General features: G+C 47.7%; 1 pseudogene; it reads left to right on the top strand.

The window, feature by feature from the left end:
* Positions 1-672: 672 nt before the first annotated feature.
* LOC120686480 lies at positions 673-18,238 on the top strand (annotated as a pseudogene).
* The last annotated feature ends 491 nt before the right edge of the window (positions 18,239-18,729 follow it).

Below are 18,729 nucleotides of genomic sequence, written 5' to 3'. Positions count from 1 at the left end.
CCAAGGTCATGAATAAATACACACTTTTCGCACGGATACTAATCCAGAACAAGATCCTCACCTCAGATAATTTTGTGCTCAGAGGGTGTTCGCACCAAAATTCTTGTGTTCTTTGCAATGGGCCAATGGAAACAGGGATGCACCTCTGCCTGACATGCCCATTTGCTCAAGCGGTTTGAAGTCAAGTGTCATTATGGGAAGGCCTCAATACGTGCAAGCAAGCTCTTTCAACCAATTTTGACAGCATCAACAAATGGTGGGAGGCGGCAAATAAATCAGTATCAAAAGAAAGTAGACAGTCCTTCAATGGAATGGCCACATATATCATGTGGAATGTTTGGAAGGAACGCAATTGTCAGATTTTTTAGCAGAAGCACCTATCAGTCCAGCATGTGACGGGTAAAACAAAGGAAAATTTGGTGGAGTTTAGACGGCTTTTCCCGGCTCACTAGCGAAAATCTTTGAGAGGTTATTGTTGTTGTGTGGTGGGAGTGCTAGACAAGGTGTTTCTTTCTAGTCTACTCCCTTGTTTCCATGGTCACACGGTGTCATGTGTACTCTTAATTTTTTTTTTGTGCAGAGCTCCTGTCATTTGCGTTAAAAAAAAGAGAAACCTCCGGTAAAGGCCTCTCGGTCTAACGAGATGAAAAGTTTAGTGGAATGGGAGAAACTCAGAAATGTTTAGTCCAAAATATACAAATGAAAAACCTCGGGTAAAGGCCTCCGGTAAGCGGCTCAGGCATAGCGAGCGAACCCGAGCGCTGCCATCGCGGAGGGAGCAGCCGGGCCAAGAATGAGGGGGCTGACGCGCGCGGCGAAGCGCGCCGGCGAGATGACCTTCAACGCCGGCGGAGGCGCCGTCAACTGGTTCCCGGGCCACATGGCCGCCGCCTCCCGCCTCCCGCGCCATCCGAGACCGCCTCAAGCTTGCCGACCTCGTCATCGAGGTCCGCGACGCACGCGTGAGTTTCTAGAGTTATCCTCCTTCTCCCTCCTCTAGCTGCTCACCTTTCTTTCCTTGCCATATTGCTGTTCCTCGAGAGTTCTCGGCGGGCGTGCTGCGTATTGGATCTTCTCGTGGCGCTCGGGTCTTGTTCGACGAAATGCTTTGCTTGTTTGAGTCAGCGTAGGGACGCAGTTTCTTAACATAGAAATAAAACTTAGCAGCACAGCTCATCTTGCTAGTCAACTTAGCAGCAGTACCCTGATAATTTCTTAATGAATGACGGTGCTTAGGCTCAATAGCTCCTTGATCACTAGCAGTGTCACCAGGTGGGCCATAAAATGTTCAACCCAGTTATTTTCATGTTGGCTCCCTTTTTGTTGTTTTCTGCATGATCATATACTTCCTTATTACTTTGCTTCACTGATTATTGGTATACAACCACTGTAACTTATGACCAGATTCCATTATCCTCAGCAAATGAAGACCTTCAACCAGTGCTTGCAGCTAAAAGGCGTATTCTTGCTCTAAACAAGAAGGATCTAGCAAACCCCAATATAATGAATGTATGTATCACCAGATAAGCTTAGTATCCTCAAACTGCAATTCGCACTTCCTTTTATTTTTATTCTGTAAAGAAAAACTTAACATGCAGAGTCTGTAACCATTGTTTTCTTACAGTATGATATTCACCTTTTCTATTTGCTCAATGGGTCGTTTTTACTTTTTATTTACAGAGGTGGCTTAATCATTTTGAATCATGCAAGCAGGATTGTATTTCAATAAATGCACATAGCAGCAATTCTGTTAATCAGGTTAGTTAGATGTTGGTTTCATATTGAAGCATTTTTTTTATCATTGAAATTTCATAGAAGATATTTTTATGCTAGAGGATTCATGGATTTAAGTGTTAAATTATATGGCAGTCCGTTTAGTGCAGTGCTTCTCTCGTAACTACTTAAAAAGTCAATTTATATCATCACCATTTTCTAAATTATATGGCTGATAGACGTCTTTAACAATTGAACAATAATTAATGCCAAGAAAAAGAAACTGTGAATATCTAGTAGTATAATGTGAAATCTCTTGTTTGAAAACAGTTCTTTTAAATGGCTCGGAATGAACTAGTTGAAATATTCTCGATGCATTTACTGTTCAAGGTAATTATTGAAAGTGTATGATCTTGTATCTTGTAAACATCATTATTTTGTCGTGTTCCTCCCAAAATTCAAATTTTGCTACAAAAAGCAAAATAAAGAAGCACTACATATGGAAAATACTCCATAGATGCCTTGAAGGATGATACAATCATATTGTGTGTGGAAGATGACTTGAATAAAAAAATGTAGATGTTCATATTTCTGTTACTCTGGTCCTTACAGTGAGACCCGAAACAGCCCGTACTTTGGTCCAGGTACGGTGTCGTTTCTTGTAATTGGACCAAATCTCACTCTCTAATACAAATATATGCAGCTCTCCCGCGTGTTCGAGAAAATAAAAAGAAAAAAATATTTCTTTTACCATTCCTCTATCTGCTATTGCAGCACCTTGTATGATAAAGTCAGGATTTTGCCAAAGTTTTAGCTTTTATATGAAACCACTGGAATCTAACAACTACAATGAACTGTTCTTTTACTTTGAGTTTGCCCAGATGATATTCTGTTGTCTTTGCTCTATAGTAGTTTAAAATTCATTGATGATAAAATTATATTTAATAGCTTCTTGGACTTGCTGAGCTGAAACTGAAGGAAGCAATCTCGAAAGAGCCAACACTTATTATGGTTGTTGGTGTCCCTAATGTTGGCAAGTCTGCACTCATAAATTCCATTCACAGAATTGCTACGTCTCGATTTCCAGGTATAATCGTCTCAGAAAAAATAAATAAAATTTTGATTTGGATTATTTGGGATCCATGTTTATACTGCTGTACTCCAGTGCATGACAAGAACAAGCGGGCTACAGTGGGGCCACTTCCAGGTGTCACTCAAGATATTGCTGGGTATAAGGTGAGGATCTGGACCAATATTTCCTTAGCATCTCTTAATCTTTGGTGGTTGTTTGTATTCTTTCCATATTATCACACTAGATACCACAAAACCAGAAGATGATCCATGTTAACCTGTTTGCCCCCCCCCCCCCTGGGTTTTATTATTTTTATAGGAAACTGTCAGTTGATTCATCTATGAACATCTTTCTTTTTGTCACTCAATGTTAACAATATATGTACTAGAAGATACTTATCAGAGTAAATATTGTAAAAAGAAAGAATGAGGCACCCATACATGGAATTTGATTCGTGGAAATGTTGCTCACTCACTGGCAAAAATGGAAATGGCCCTACATTTCTTTTACTGTATGGAACCCCTGATTTGTGGTATATGCAGTTCGCTATCTATCTGTGAAATGCTTGGTTATGTCACTTGCCCATTTATTCACTTAGTTTGTATTGCATTTGCAATTATAGTGGTGTTACTGGTTATTGTATTGATCATTTTCTGGTGCCTCATGAATCAATTGTATTACTTCATCACTCTTCCAGCCTCTAAGTGCGTACTCTGTTCTTTGTCGTCTGTTCATTTCTTACCACCTTTCCTTTTGTGGAGCTGTGCAGCAATTTGTTGAACATGGTGTTAGACTCGTAGCGTGAATGACTTATATGCACATCTAGGCATGAGGGTGGTGACGTTAGTCTCGATGGGTAAGTGGTGGCCCAGAAGGACACTTTTCTGTATTTAGGTTCGATGCTACAAAAGGATAGCGACATTGATGAAGATGTTAGGCTTAGAATCTCAGCTGGCTGGTTGAAAATTGAAATGGCGTCAATGTTAGAGTATATTTGGTTGTTTAGATATTGTATTCGGACTGCCATACATATCTGGTGGGGTTGCCTTGCACCCCAAGTCTTGTACTCTTATATATACCGGCCGAGGCCTCAATGCAATACAATCCATCAATTACACCAATTCTATCCTTAGTACATGGTATCATGAGATTAGGGTTTGAGATCCTAGGCTATCTTCCGCTGCCCTAACCCTAGCGTCGCCGGCGCCCCTCCTGCCTCCTAGCGCGCCCTCGGGGAGGTCCCTCACGACCTCCGCCGGGGGCAGCGCCCTCCATCGCGGCGGATCGAGTTAATCCGCTGCCGTCCTCGCATCTAGCAGCAGCAGATCGTGACGTACCTCGCCACCGCCGCCATGAAAGCTGTCGTCGACGACCCCGATCTACGCTGCCGTGGTGGCAGCCGCAGTCTCCTCCGGCGTCCGTGCCCCACCCCGTGCTGCCGTGGTGGCAGCAGGGGCCCCGACACAGCGCGTCGACCTCGTCGCCGGCGGCATGTATGACGGCGCCGCCCCTTCACCGCCGCCTCCCCCGCGCGGGCTACAGCCACCCGGCTTCAACCGCCCCTCCGCGGCCCCTCCCGGCGGGGAGCCGCCAGGCACAGGGCCTCCGGCGCCGCCCCAGGGAGCCGCGGCCCCTCCCGGTGGGGAGCCGCCCGCGCAGGACCTCCGCCGCCGCCGCATGGAGCTCCGGCCCCTCCCGACAGGGAGCCGCCCGGCGCAGGAACCTCCAGCGCCGCCGCAGGGAGCTAGCAGCCCGCCTCCCTCATCGCCGTCCGCCGTCCCTCTCTCTCACTCTGTTTCTTCCGCTCTAGATGCGGTCGTTGACCGTGACGGGAGAGAAGGAAAAAGAGGAGATTGAGAGGATTGCGCTACGCGCACCCAGAGGTGCTACACGAGCTGCTGCTGATTTGTTTTTTTTTGGTAATTTCTCTGTTTTTTACTCGAGCACTGCTCGAGATTGAGTCGCCCACCGCCCGTTGACCGCACGCCTCTACTTCAACATCAGCATCGACTTCACCGGCCTCTTCTTCATCTTCGACTATGCGGCATAGCGACATGGATGGTGCCCTAGGGGACGCCCATCTGTGCCGTCCAACTCGTCGCCTCATCCGCATGTCGATCTTCGCTGGCTCATCGTCGCTTCCACCAATCGGGACGCCTCCACCGACTTCGCCCATCGTCGTCTCGCCTCACGCATACTCGGTCTGATCAGCCGACGTGCGCGATCCACCTGGCTCCCGTGACGTCCGTCATCGTATTGCGCGCCTCTTCCCCGAGTATGGAGGGTGGTCGCTGCTTCGCCTCTTCGGGCAGCAGCGGTACCGTCCGTGGTGTTCCTCGTCGTTGCATCTTCATCGCCGCCGACTACGTCCTCGACTTCGTCCACGCCGGCCACTTCGACCGCATCTTCGACATCGTCTACGACTACGTCAGTGCGCGCCTTGCGCGCACATGGTCTTCACCGAGCTGTTCAAGTTCTTCGTCGCCTTCTTGGAGCTCCGCCGCCGCGTCCCCCGGATCATCAGGCCTTGCGCCAGATCGTCCAGGGTTACCTCGTCGCTTCGTCCAGCACCATCTCGTCGCCGTCCACTTCTACCCCTTCGTCTACTCCAGCAACTGCGAGCTACATCAGCATCTTCTTCCTCGCCGTTCTTCTGCGCCTGTGACCGTCGTGGAGGCCTTCTCTGCTGGTCCCTTAGACAACGGCGTCTTGGTGGTGCACTCTCCCTCGCACGTCCGGTCTTGGCAACACCGGTGCGTGCCATCGTCCCCGATGCATTCACGGGTCTGGCAAACCCGCGGATGTGTCGCTCGATGGCATGTCTGCATCGACTGCGGCATCGACTCTCTCTTCGACTGCCTCGACGCGTCACCGTCTTCGTCTCCGACGTCGTCTCCGTTACGCCTCCACCATGGCGCTTCCTCGTGCGCCCGCGGCTTCCTGTGCGGCTCCTTACCATCGGCGACCTCGACAGCTCACCATCGACCATGGCTACCCTACACACGACTTCCTCGACCACAGCTACTCGCTCCAGTTCGGTTTCTTCGACATCAGCATAAAGGGCTACCATCCGCATGAGTTTCTCGCCGGTTCTCTCCAGTCACAGCATCCGCATTGCGTCGACGCTACAACTGCGGGGGGATGTCAGTCCGTCGGTTCCTACCTTTGGCTTCTCCTCCAGTCTCACCATCTGCAGTGCTCCCGCTGTGACTACGGGGGGATGTTAGAGTATATTTGGTTGTTTAGATATTGTATCCGGACTGCCATACATATCTGGTGGGGTTGCCTTGCACCCCAAGTCTTGTACTCTTATATATACCGGCCGAGGCCTCAATGCAATACAATCCATCAATTACACAAATTCTATCCTTCGTACAGTCAAGCTTCTGGTGTCCTCTGTGACAGGAGGGTGTTACAAAAGCTAAAAGGTAAGTTCTATAGGATAGCGATTCGCCCGGCGATGTTATACGGTGCTGAATGTTGACCTACAAAAAGGCGACATGTCCAGCAACTGAGTGTAGCAGAGATGCGGATGTTGCGGTGGTTTTGCGGGCACACAAGGAGGGATAGGGTCTGGAACGAAGTTATTCGGGAAAGGGTAGGGGTGGCACCAATTGAGGAGAAACTTACCCAACATCGGTTGAGATGGTTTGGACATATCCAACGGAGGCCTTCGGAGGCGCCGGTGCGTAGTGGGGTGCTAAAGCATGTCGATAAGGTAAAGAGGGGTAGAGGTAGTGATGTAGACGCGGCCCGATCTTCCGAGAGGTAGGGTAGATTCGATTGATGGAGTACGTGACGTTGGCGATCCAACTTCTAATCAGACACGAATTCGAAGCCTACAACCGTTACACCACCGCTCCGCTGGTTATCAACCAAGCACAATTTGATTGACCTCGCCGAGAAGGCTTTTCCTGCAAGCGAATCGAAGAACACTAGCAAGAAAGGACAAACTCGCAATCTGAAATTGCAGATGTGAATGAAGCGAAAATCAAAGTGGGGTTCAAGAACTCGATTCCAAAGGACTAATCGACACAGTGGAGGAGATCAAGAACGGGGGCTCTGGATCAATGTATAAGGACTTGTCGCCACAGATACAACGATGCAATGTCTGTTCCTCAAAGGAAAACTCAAGACTAAACAAAACCCAAGTCTAAGCGGCGGCGGCTACTGAGTTTATAGAAGAGCTAGGGCGTCCTAGGGTTGGGGCGACCAGGGAGGGGGCGCCCACAACTTGGGCTGAAGGCCCGACACGATACACGGGCCATTGGCCCAAAAGAGGTGGCGCAGCACCTTTCCAGATTCTGGATGTCGAATTGTTTCATGAATTCCCGTCGACTCCGAATAGCTATGGACCTGAGTCTGGTGGCGTTAGAAAGGTTATGAAATTATCTTTCCAACCATATAAAGATCTCCTCAAACGGACTCCGTATGTGGCCGTGGCGTCATTTTTGGTGCAGACTGTTTCTGGAATCCGAGAAGGAAAAGAAGTCCAAGTTGAAGACGAGTCGGACTTCAAAGTGTACGCATCCGATGCAGCGATGTCCTCATCATCCTCCCCTTCTTGAATTGGAGTCGTCCTCGACTCCATCCCATCATCAATCTCCTGCAAAAGGTTAGTGACAGCAGAATGCATTGTGCAAGACATAGGAGGAGTTGGAAAAAATTTATATCGACAAAGCATAGTATAACAAGGTGCATCATGATTATCACAAAGCTCAGCAGCAGCAGATGTAGTAGCAATATAAACACCTTCTTTCAATTTAATTCCATTCGGTTTAGCATCAGACGATTTATTGCTAACATTTTCAGCATGCTCTTTAAAATGTTTCCTAATATCAGCCGGCGATAAAGAAAGCAAAGTAATCTTTTTGTCCTTATGCATGAGAGTATATGCATTAGTTCTACCATGGTGTACAACATCAGTATCAAATTCCCATGGTCGTCCTAACAATAACGATGATGATTGCATAGGTACAACATCAAAATCAGCATAGGCACGATAAGAACCAACAGAAAAGTGGATGCATGCTGATTTAGTCACCTTAGTCTTACCACAATTGTTGAACCATTCTAGGTAGTAGGGGTGAGGGATAGAACAAGTGGTCAAGCCAAGCTTTTTGACCAAATTTGAACTCACCAAGTTGCTGCAACTTCCGCTATCAATTATGGTGAGAACACGACAATCCTGCACGATGAGAAACATGTGGAACAAATTCTTGCGTTGGAGCTTCTCCTCATCCTCATGGTTTGCTTTAGAAGTCAACACACGCTGCACAAGAAGACTAGGAAAATTCGCAGTTGCAGCTATGGAATCAATTGACTCACCCTCATCTTCTTCCGAATCTGAAACAATGTTAGCTGCAAGGACCAAATCATCCTCAACATCACTAGCACTTACATATCCATTACCATCAGGTGCAGTGATGAAGGCACGAGCACTTGGACAATCCTTCATGACATGTCCCATTCCCTTGCAGCGATGGCACACGATGTTTGTAGATGATCTACTCGAAGACCTCCTTTCAAGCGTAGCATGCTTCTTATGTTGTTGGGCCTGCACAGTAGATACATTGCTTACCTCAGAAACTGGTGGTGTTGCTGGTGGCTTAGCAACAGGCGCCTTGGGCTTCTCAACGTCGGAACGCTGCTGAAACAATCTCCCAGTGTTGGACCTGAAAGAATGTTGGGCAATGCGGCGTCCCTGTACTTCTCGTTCTGCCTTAAGAGCAAGATGATACAATTGGGAAAAACGATTCCAGTCTTTGTAATCAAGAATATCTTGTATATCACGATTTAAACCACCAAAGAACCTAGCACTAGTGTCCTCATCATCCTCATGAATACCACAACGTGCTAGACCAATAAGCAATTCCTGATAATATTCCTCTACTCCTTTATCACCTTGTTTTAAATTTTGCAATTTTAAACGTAGATCACGCTGGTAATAAGGAGGAACAAAACGAGACTTCATGTGTTGTTTCAAAACAGGCCAAGTTTGAGGCACAGCAGCAGCATTACCAGCATTGCAAAGATCAGTCCACCAAAACAAAGCAAAGCTAGTAAATTCACTAGTAGCAAGTCTAACTCTATGCTCAGTAGGAACCAAATGAGAATTAAACTTTTGTTCAACAGCAAGTTCCCAATCTAGATAAGCCTCAGGATCAGCAGTGCCAGCAAAAGGAATCATGGTAAATTTGGCTTTAGCAAAAGGATCATTGTTACCACGATTTTGATTACCTCCCATACCTTGACGATTGCGCCGAAGACAGTCCGCAGCACGAGCATCAGCATCAAGGTCGGCATCCTCATCGTCGTCATCCTCATCAGGTTGGCGTCGGTGTCGCCATGGAGGGTGACGTTGTTCAACATATTCAACCCTGGTGACCAGGCCGTTGATAGTGCGCATCAGCTCATCAAACTTCCCGTCGATGTAGTTGCGCTGGTCATCAACAAGTTTCTGCAGTTCATTCTTTGACACACTCGTTGAAGTCCGTAGGTGACTCTCCTCATGTCCCTGGCATGGTTAGCGGATAGCAAAAGACAACACCAAAGTATTATCCCTATCAACTAAAAGGAACTGGATGGTGGTGACAGTGGAATGCAAAATCTCAAACGGCTTACCACCGTCTTGCAAGTGTTCTTACTAAAGCCAAACAGGATGGTACAATCTGTTGTTGAGCTGGGTGTAACAGTTGCAAGATGAACCTGTGCTGATCAGAAGAATATGTGTAGCTTGGACAGGCACAATATGGTAGCAAGGGATTAGCAATAAACGCAACAAAGTAGCAAAGTTCAATAAGTATCCAAGGCACAAGTCACAATTGCTGGCTAAGATATGTCCCTAGGTGCAGCACAACAAGGTGGAACAAAGAACGATGGATAAAGCTCAAAACAGCACTTGCGCGTTTGTTTTTATTCTTTTTGCCGATTTCCCTCCAGCACTAGTAGGAATCAAGATTTCTTATTTTGTCAACTATTTTTTATATATTTTCCTCTCAACAAGGATCACAAGAGAGGGAAGCACAAAAATTTTCACCTTAAACAGAGGTGGGATGTGGCCTACACAAAATCAGGAGCGTTTCCTGAAAATCTGAAAACAACTTCGGACCCTAAAAACTCAATGTTTGTGAATTTTTTTTGAATTTCTGAGATCGGCCCCAAATGGCAAGGCCATTTTATCGCATGTGCAAAATTTTGTCACCTTTCTGCTGTAAAAAATTGAGCCAAAACGGAGCACCGAGCGAAAAGTTATGCCCGTTTTACCGAAGGTACCTCAAGTTATGGTTTTCAGAGAGCACAACTTGGTAGATCGGATGTCGGCGGCTAGGGCAAAGCTTCCCTATTGTCCAACACAGAACCACAACTGAGCAAAGCTTCTCAGCAATCGAACAACCTAGGGCAAAGCATCCCTGGTGTATGCAGCAAGGGTATCGCCAGATGAAATCAAGAAGGGCTGCGATGCAAGGCGAAAACACAAGGCGGCTTGCAACCTATCTAGGGCTTGCGTGGCGAGAGTTCACACAAGGCGGCTAGCGAGGGCAAGTCAAGTAGCGTGAGGGCTCGACTTGTTGGTGGGGTAAAGGTGGATAGGACGGCGGTTGACTACGACTACGAACACACTAAACCAGCAACAAGACTCGACCACGGACACGAACTCAACTAAGCGAAACTGAAACGAAAATTGCAGAGGCTAAAACAGGTTATGGGACAGCGGAAAGTGTAAATTTTTTTGGGCTTTTTGTGGACTGTAGGTAAAGGAACAAGATGAATCTAAAGGGAGACACGAAAATATACCTCACGGTAAACCTGAATCCTGATACCACTTGATGTAGACGCGGCCCGATCTTCCGAGAGGTAGGGTAGATTCGATTGATGGAGTACGTGACGTTGGCGATCCGACTTCTAATCAGACACGAATTCGAAGCCTGCAACCGTTACACCACCACTCCGCTGGTTATCAACCAAGCACAACTTGATTGGCCTCACCGAGAAGGCTTTTCCTGCAAGCGAATCGAAGAACACTAGCAAGAAAGGATAAACTCGCAATCTGAAATTGCAGATGTGAATGAAGCGAAAATCAAAGTGGGGTTCAAGAACTCAATTCCAAAGGACTAATCGACACAGTGGAGGAGATCAAGAACGGGGGCCCTGGATCAATGTATAAGGACTTATCGCCACAGATACAACGATGCAATGTCTGTTCCTCAAAGGAAAACTCAAGACTAAACAAAACCCAAGTCTAAGCGGCGGCAGCTACTGAGTTTATAGAAGAGCTAGGGCGTCCTAGGGTTGGGGCGACCAGGGAGGGGGCGCCCACAACTTGGGCTGAAGGCCCGACACGATACACGAGCCATTGGCCCAAAAGAGGTGGCGCAGCACCTTTCCAGATTCTGGATGTCGAATTGTTTCATGAATTCCTGTTGACTCCGAATAGCTATGGACCTGAATCTGGTGGCGTTAGAAAGGTTATGAAATTATCTTTCCAACCATATAAAGATCTCCTCAAACGGACTCCGTATGTGGCCGTGGCGTCATTTTTGGTGCAGACTGTTTCTGGAATCCGAGAAGGAAAAGAAGTCCAAGTTGAAGACGAGTCGGACTTCAACGTGTACGCATCCGATGCAGCGATGTCCTCATCAGGTAGACCTAAGCTGACTTGGGACGAGTCGGTTAAGAGAGACCTTAAAGATTGGGATATCTCGGAGGAGGTAGCTTTGGATAGGAGCACTTGGAGACTAGCTATCAACGTGTCTGAACCGTGACCTTTGTGTCTTTTGGGTTTCATCTCTAGTCTACCCCAACTCGCGTGGGACAAAAGCCTATGTTGTTGCTGTTGTTGTTATATAAGAATATAGAAATTATGATTTAACAATTCTAATAATGTTTATACTTCAGTATTTTGGCATCTCTTGCATTTTGGTTCATCTGCAGTTATATTTCTTTCTGGGAGTTCAGAAAACAGGTTATCTTGGTTATTACAATACAAATGAATCTTCTCCACAAATATTGTTTCATCTGAATGCTTTAATGTTTAATGGTACAAGTGAAAAATGATGTATTCTGGAAAGTTTGTTCCTTCTTTTCTCTAGTGTTCAGCTGAGTAAACTAACAGCCATATTTGCCATGGACAGATTGCAAGTCAGCCAAGTACTTATGTGCTTGATACACCTGGTGTTCTTGTGCCAATCATACCAGATATGGAGACAGGTCTAAAGCTTGCTTTAACAGGTTATACTTCTAGTACATGCTGTTTTTTCTGTACATTAATTCTTTCGAATAAAATATGCATCCTCTGCCACTTAAACCAACGATGATAATCTTGGCATCAATAAATATTTTAGTCTCGACTAATATTGCATAGTTTGCATACCCCTAGTGCCAAATTAATGTAGTCTTTTTCAATTTACATGCAGGAGCAGTTAAAGACTCGGTAGTTGGAGAAGAACGTATAGCAAAATATTTATTATCTCTTCTTAAAATCAGAAAAACACCCCTGCACTGGGAGCGGTTGGTGCATAGAAGAGACGAGTTGCATGAAGAAACATGGAGCCATAATGAAAATGACTCTAGGGATTCACTACGAAGGAGATGTCTGAGTAACTCTGATGCCTTATATGTTCAGGTTCTAAGCCTTGTCTCAAAAGTCAAAATATAATGCATGAGCTATCATTGATAAAGAAACATATCTAACCGAACTGGTTAGGTGGCTGTTAGATATATAGAGTTGTATATGGTCTTGTGTTGTATTTGTACCCTAACTTGTACTCCAAGCCTATACGGCCTATATAATGAAAGGTCAACCCCCCCTCATTAGGGTGTGTGGTGTTTGCTCAACTCTCTACATGGTATAGAGCCTAAACCCTAGGCCTGCCTCTTACCCCCCTCCCTGCCCTAGCGTGTGCCGCCCCCTCCCTGGCCGCGCGTGTGATCTCCCCTCCGCTGCCCAATGCGCCGCCGACTCCCTGGTCGCGCGTCCACCACACCAGATCACATCGGTTGATGTCCACCATCACCTCCATGGACTCTCCGCCGGTGACAGCGACTCTGATTGCTCCATCGGATTCTCCCTTCTTTTCGGCGCCGACTCCACTGCACAGATTGATCCTCCCATGGCGCGCCCCTACGCTGCGATCAACGTGCACTCCTACGTCCCGATGAAGCTCGACTTCCGCGCCGACAACTTCTCCAAGTGGAAGGCGTGCTTCGAGGCCTTGTGCGGCACTTTCGAGTTGCTGCCGCACATTGACGGGACGGCGCCTCCCGATGCGCTCACCCCTGCGTGGATCCAGGAGGATTGCTGCGTCCGCTCTTGGATCTACAGCACCATCTCCGATGCCATCCACGACTGCGTCATGGAGGCTGACCCGACGGCGCGCAAGCTTTGGGCTGGCATCCCTGCCCACTTCCAGGCGAATCGGGCACCCCGTGGCATCTTCCTGAGTCAGGCCTTCATGATCTTGACTCAGGGGGATCTATCCGTCGAAGCCTACGGCCAGGAGATGAAAAAGGCTACTGATCGCCTCTGTGACGTCGGCAGACCCGTCGATGACTCAACCATGGTGTTCAATCTGCTTCGTGGCGCCAATCCTCGCTTCAGCACCACCTGCGACATCATTGCCGGCGATCCCACCATGACCTTCTCCAGCGTCCTGGATCGGCTTGCCCTCAAGGAGTTGCGCCTAGCCGAGGAGGCCAAGCTGACCACCTCCACTGCCCTCAACGCCTCCTCGACGTCCTTCGGCTGTGGCTCGTCCTCCGGCTGCTCCTCTTGCCGCTCCTTCACGCCGACTCTTCCCCCGCAGTTCTTGGTGCAGCAGTAGCAGCCGCAGTACCACGGTGGCGGCGGTGGCGGCGGCGGCCAGCAGAAGCGGAGGAAGAACAACTGCAAGGGCGGCAGCGGGAATCAACAACTGCGCGCACCCAACCCTAATGGCCCATGGATCTGCATCAATCCATGGGGTCAGCAGGTCAGGCAGGCGGCTCCAGTGGCGGCGGCCAGGGCTCGTGTGGCGGATAGCAGCGCGGCGGCCCTAGACTTCTCGGGCTTGCTCCTCAGGCTCACACTGCGGTCACTGCGCAGCAACCCGGCGGCCAGGCACAGTGGGACACGGCGGGTCTCGTGGCTGCTCGTCAGCAGAAGTCGCTGCAAGGCGACACCTAGGTGATGGATACCGGCACTTCCACTCACATGCATTCTTCTGAAGGTATACTCTCTCGCCTTCCAACTGCTGATTCTTCAATTCTAGTAGGCAATGGTGCACGTATCCCTGTCACGACCCGCGGCTCCTCGATTCTAGACACCAAATCCGCCAAATTCATCTTGAATAACATCCTTGTCGCTCCTTCTCTCGTTCGTAATTTACTTTCAGTTCGTCAGTTTACCCGCGATAATGGTGGTTCAATAGAATTTGACGCCTTTGGTTTCTCTGTCAAGGAACCCAAGACGGGACGCATGATTCTTCGCAGCAATAGTTCGGGCGATCTCTACACCATCTCGCCAGCTGCCCAGTCCACTGCCCGTGCCCTCCTTGCAGCGTCGTCCTCCATGTGGCACCGTCGCCTTGGTCATCCTGCTCCAGCAGCCATAGCTAGTCTCAAGAAAAAAAATCTGCTTTCATGTAATAACTGCACTATTTGCCACGCCTGTCAACTTGGCAAACATGCGCATCACCCCTTTAGTTCATCTCGCTCCCAAACTGTTTCTCCTTTTGAAATAGTTCATTGTGACGTTTGGACATCACCGGTTCCTAATATCTCTGGCTGTTCTTGTTACTTGGTTTTGCTAGAAGATTTCACTCATTTTTACTGGACGTTTCTGCTTAAGCACAAGTCTGAGGTTCGTCAGCACCTTGCTGAATTTATCCCATACGTTCGCACACAGTTTATTTCTACCGTTAAATGCTTCCAAGTTGATAATGGGACATAATTTGTTAACCATGCCATGCATGACTTGCTTGCTGCCCATGGCATCATTTTTCATCTCTCCTGCCCCTATACTTCTCCACAAAACGGTAAAGCTGAACGTGTCCTTCGTACCCTCAATAACTCTGTGCGCACCATGCTGATCCATGCGTCCATGCCACCCAAGTACTGGGCTGAGGCCTTGGTAGCCGCCACATACTTGCTGAACCGCCGCTCCTCCTCTTCCATTCGCAACGAAATCCCGTACACTCGTTTGTACAAGTTCCCTCCCTCCTATGAGCACTTACGTGTCTTTGGATGCCTTTGTTACCCCAACCTACAGGCTACATCCCCGCATAAGCTTGTGCCACGTTCCACCGCCTATGTGTTCTTAGGGTACCCCTCTGCTCACAAGGGATATCGTTGCTTGGACCTCTCCACGCGCCGGATCATCATCTCTCGTCATGTTTTTGATGAGCTCTCTTTTCCGTTTGCGCGTGACTCTAGCACTCCCACCAGCTCCTTTGATTTTCTTCTCAGTCGCGACTTGGATACTGCACCTTGTTCTCCTGATCATGCAGCTTGTAGCCGCTCGCTTGGTGGGTGTGGTTCCGTACCCCCACCAAGTCCCGATGTCTCTCCGTCTAGTGGGTGTGGTCTTGTGCCCCTACCCCGGCGCCCTAGGTGTCTCTCCTTCTGGCGCTTCGGTTGCTGCTAGTCCGGGCGGGTGTGGTTTCGTGCCCCCGTCAGGATCTCTAGACGATGCAGCCGTTTCTGCTCCTACCAGTCCGGGCGGGTGTGGTCTTGTGCCCCCGTCAGGACCTCTCGACGACCCAACAGGTGCTGGCAGTCCGGGCGGGTGTGGTTTCATGCCCCGTCAGGGCCTCTCGATGGTGCCTCTACTCCTGCACCTCTTGCTGACCTCCCTGGTCGGTTTAAGGGTGCTGTGTATGAGCGTCGTCCTGCTGCACCGACCGGTCCACCGCCATAGTTGCCTGGCAGCCTGTCTCCGTCTCCTGTCATTCGTCACCAGACTCGGCTTCAGACCGGTACCATTGCGCCTGTCGACTATCAGAACTTGACTTCTGATCATGTTGTTGCATCTCCTATTCTCGCCAATTATCGCAGTGCACGTGCTGATCCAAATTGGCGAGCAGCTATGGCAGATGAGTTCCAGGCTCTGACCGACAATGGCACTTGGCGTCTTGTTCCACGGCCTTCTGGTGCTAATGTTGTGACAGGGAAGTAGATTTATAAGCTTAAGTATAACTTAGATGGTTCTTTGTCTCGTCACAAGGCTCGTTGGGTTGTCCGTGGATTCACTCAGCAGCCTGGTTTGGATTTTGATGAGACATTCAGTCCGGTTGTCAAGCCAGAGACCATTCGGACAATTCTGAGTATTGCAGCTTCTCGACAGTGGCCGATTCACCAGCTTGATGTGAAGAATGCTTTTCTTCATGGTCGTCTTGATGAGACAGTTTACTGTCATCAGTCTTTTCTAGTTTTGTTGATCCAGCATAGCCTGATTATGTCTGTCTTCTCCAGAAGTCTCTTTATGGTTTGAAGCAGGCTCCTCGTGCTTGGCACCAACGGTTCGCCACATACTTATGACAGTTGGGTTTTGTTCCTTCAGAGTCTGACCACTCCTTGTTTGTCTACAAGACTGGTGCTGATACTGCCTACCTTCTGTTATATGTGGATGACATTGTTCTCACTACCTCGTCCTCTGTCCTGCTTCAGTGCATTATTGATCGACTTCATGCTGAGTTTGCTATGACAGATCTTGGAGCACTTCATCACTTCTTGGGAGTTTCTGTTACTCGCTCTTCAGATGGGTTGTTTCTGTCTCAGCGGCAGTATGCCTTGGACCTTCTTCAGTGTGCTGGTATGAGTGGTTGCCATCCTGTATCAACGTCTGTGGATTCTAAGTCCAAGTTGTCCGCCACATATGGTGCGCCTGTGGCAAATGCCTCTGAGTATAGAGTCTTGCTGGAGCTCTGCATTACCTCACCTTGACTCGTCCTGATCTTGCATATGCTGTTCAGCAGGTCTGTTTGTTCATGCTTGATCCTCGGGAGCCACATCTTGCGCTTGTCAAGTGCATCCTGCGCTATGTGAAGGGCACACTGTCTTTTGTCCTCCACATTGGTACAGGTCCTGTTGATACCCTCACAGCCTATTCTGATGCCGACTAGGCTGGTTTTCCTGATTCTAGGCGTTCTACTTCGGGTTATTGTGTTTATCTTAGTGACACTCTAGTGTCTTGGAAATCCAAGCGGCAGCACACAGTTTCTCGTTCGAGTGCTGAGGCAGAATACAGGGCAGTTGCTCACGTTATGGCTGAGTGTTGTTGGCTGTGTCAGCTTCTTCAGGAACTTCATCTTCCTCTCAAGAAGGCTACGGTTGTCTTTTGTGACAATGTTAGTGCTGTCTATATGACAGCTAACCCAGTTCACCATCGACGAACGAAGGACATTGAGATTGACATCCACTTTGTCCGTGAGAAGGTTGCTTTGAGGGAAGTCCGTGTCCTTCATGTTCCTTCATCACATCAGTATGCTAACATTATGACTAAGGGTCTTCCTGTACAGTTGTTTACTGATTTTAGGTCCAGTCTTGGTGTTCGTGATACTTCCCCTACGACTGCGGGTGGGTGTTAGATATATAGAGTTGTATATGGTCTTGTATTGTATTTGTACCCTAACTTGTACTCCAAGCCTATACGGCCTATATAATGAAAGGCCACCCCCCTTCATTAGGGTGTGTGGTGTTTGCCCAACTCTATAGTGGTCTCAGTAGCACTCCTCATGTCCTGGGTTCGACTCCCGGTATGTTTAGGCACACTTTAAGATCTGAAAAGTAACCATATGTCCAGGTATGAGCTTTTCAGCATCATGTGTATCAGCACATTGGTCTGAACTAGTTATGTGGGCACGGTCACCATGAAGTTGTTCTGGCACATCCTCTGGCGAGCATGTGTGCTTGTGTGTATTACTGAACATTGTGGGTGGGATTATGGATGTAATTTGTTTGATCATGCTACTTTTGGGATGTGCTTGGTCACATGGCAGCATCCTACTTGAGTAGAAGATGCATGCCATGTGCAGTTGGTGAATCCAATGGGGCAAATCTTGTGCTAGATGAACTTCTACCATGTGAATGTGATCATGTCCACTGGTCAGATCTTATTAATGACTATTTAAACATCATTGAAATAATTAACATAGTACATCTGTTGACTTGCCAATCATTCAAAAATTCAAAAGCTCACTTGCATATGTTTTTTTTTGCCAATTTCTTGTTCTGTGTAGTTTGGTTTGTTAGTTCAATTATTCAAACAAACAAGTACTGTTGCCATTATCCATTCCTCTACCTAATTATGCTTCCCATCTTCCTCTTGCAATCAATGGGTTCCCTCCAGATCACCTGTAGCACCTACGAAAGCTAACAAACCTTGTCCTTTTGTTCCAGGATTTAGTGACGGAGGTCCAGAGGACACTATGCAGGACGTGCCTGGACAAGGTTTGCTCGTAGACACGTGTATACCATCGCACGAACTTTATTTGACGTGTGGTATACACGAACTTTATTTGACGTGTGTACCATTTTGGACGGAAGTATGGACGGAAGTATAACTAACGGAGACTAATGGATGTGGAAACAGTCGATTTCGCCCTTCTGCATTTCTGGTGCGCTCGGACTGTGTGCGTGGGCGATGCTGTCCGTGACCATGACCACGACTGACCGTGAAGCATTGTTGACGTGAGAAAAATAGGCATGAAAAAAATAAAAGAAGACAAATAAATTTTGAAAAGATGAAAATAATTTGAAAGAAAATGAAAATTAAGAAGGAAAAGGAGGAAATAAATAAGAGAAAGGCTCAAAATTAAAGAAATGCATAAAATAATAAGAAAAAGGTTCAAATAAATAAGAAAAGGCGCAAATACATAAGGAAAAGGTGAAAATAAATTAGAAAGAGGTGGAAATAATTTTTTAAAAAGGAAAAAAACTGTTAGGCGGAAATAGATTTTCAAATGGAT

Source organism: Panicum virgatum, chromosome 8N (assembly GCF_016808335.1).
Source record: "Panicum virgatum strain AP13 chromosome 8N, P.virgatum_v5, whole genome shotgun sequence".
NCBI lineage: Eukaryota > Viridiplantae > Streptophyta > Magnoliopsida > Poales > Poaceae > Panicum > Panicum virgatum.
Note: the sequence above shows the minus strand (reverse complement) of the source record. Positions and strands in the feature narration are given on the sequence as shown.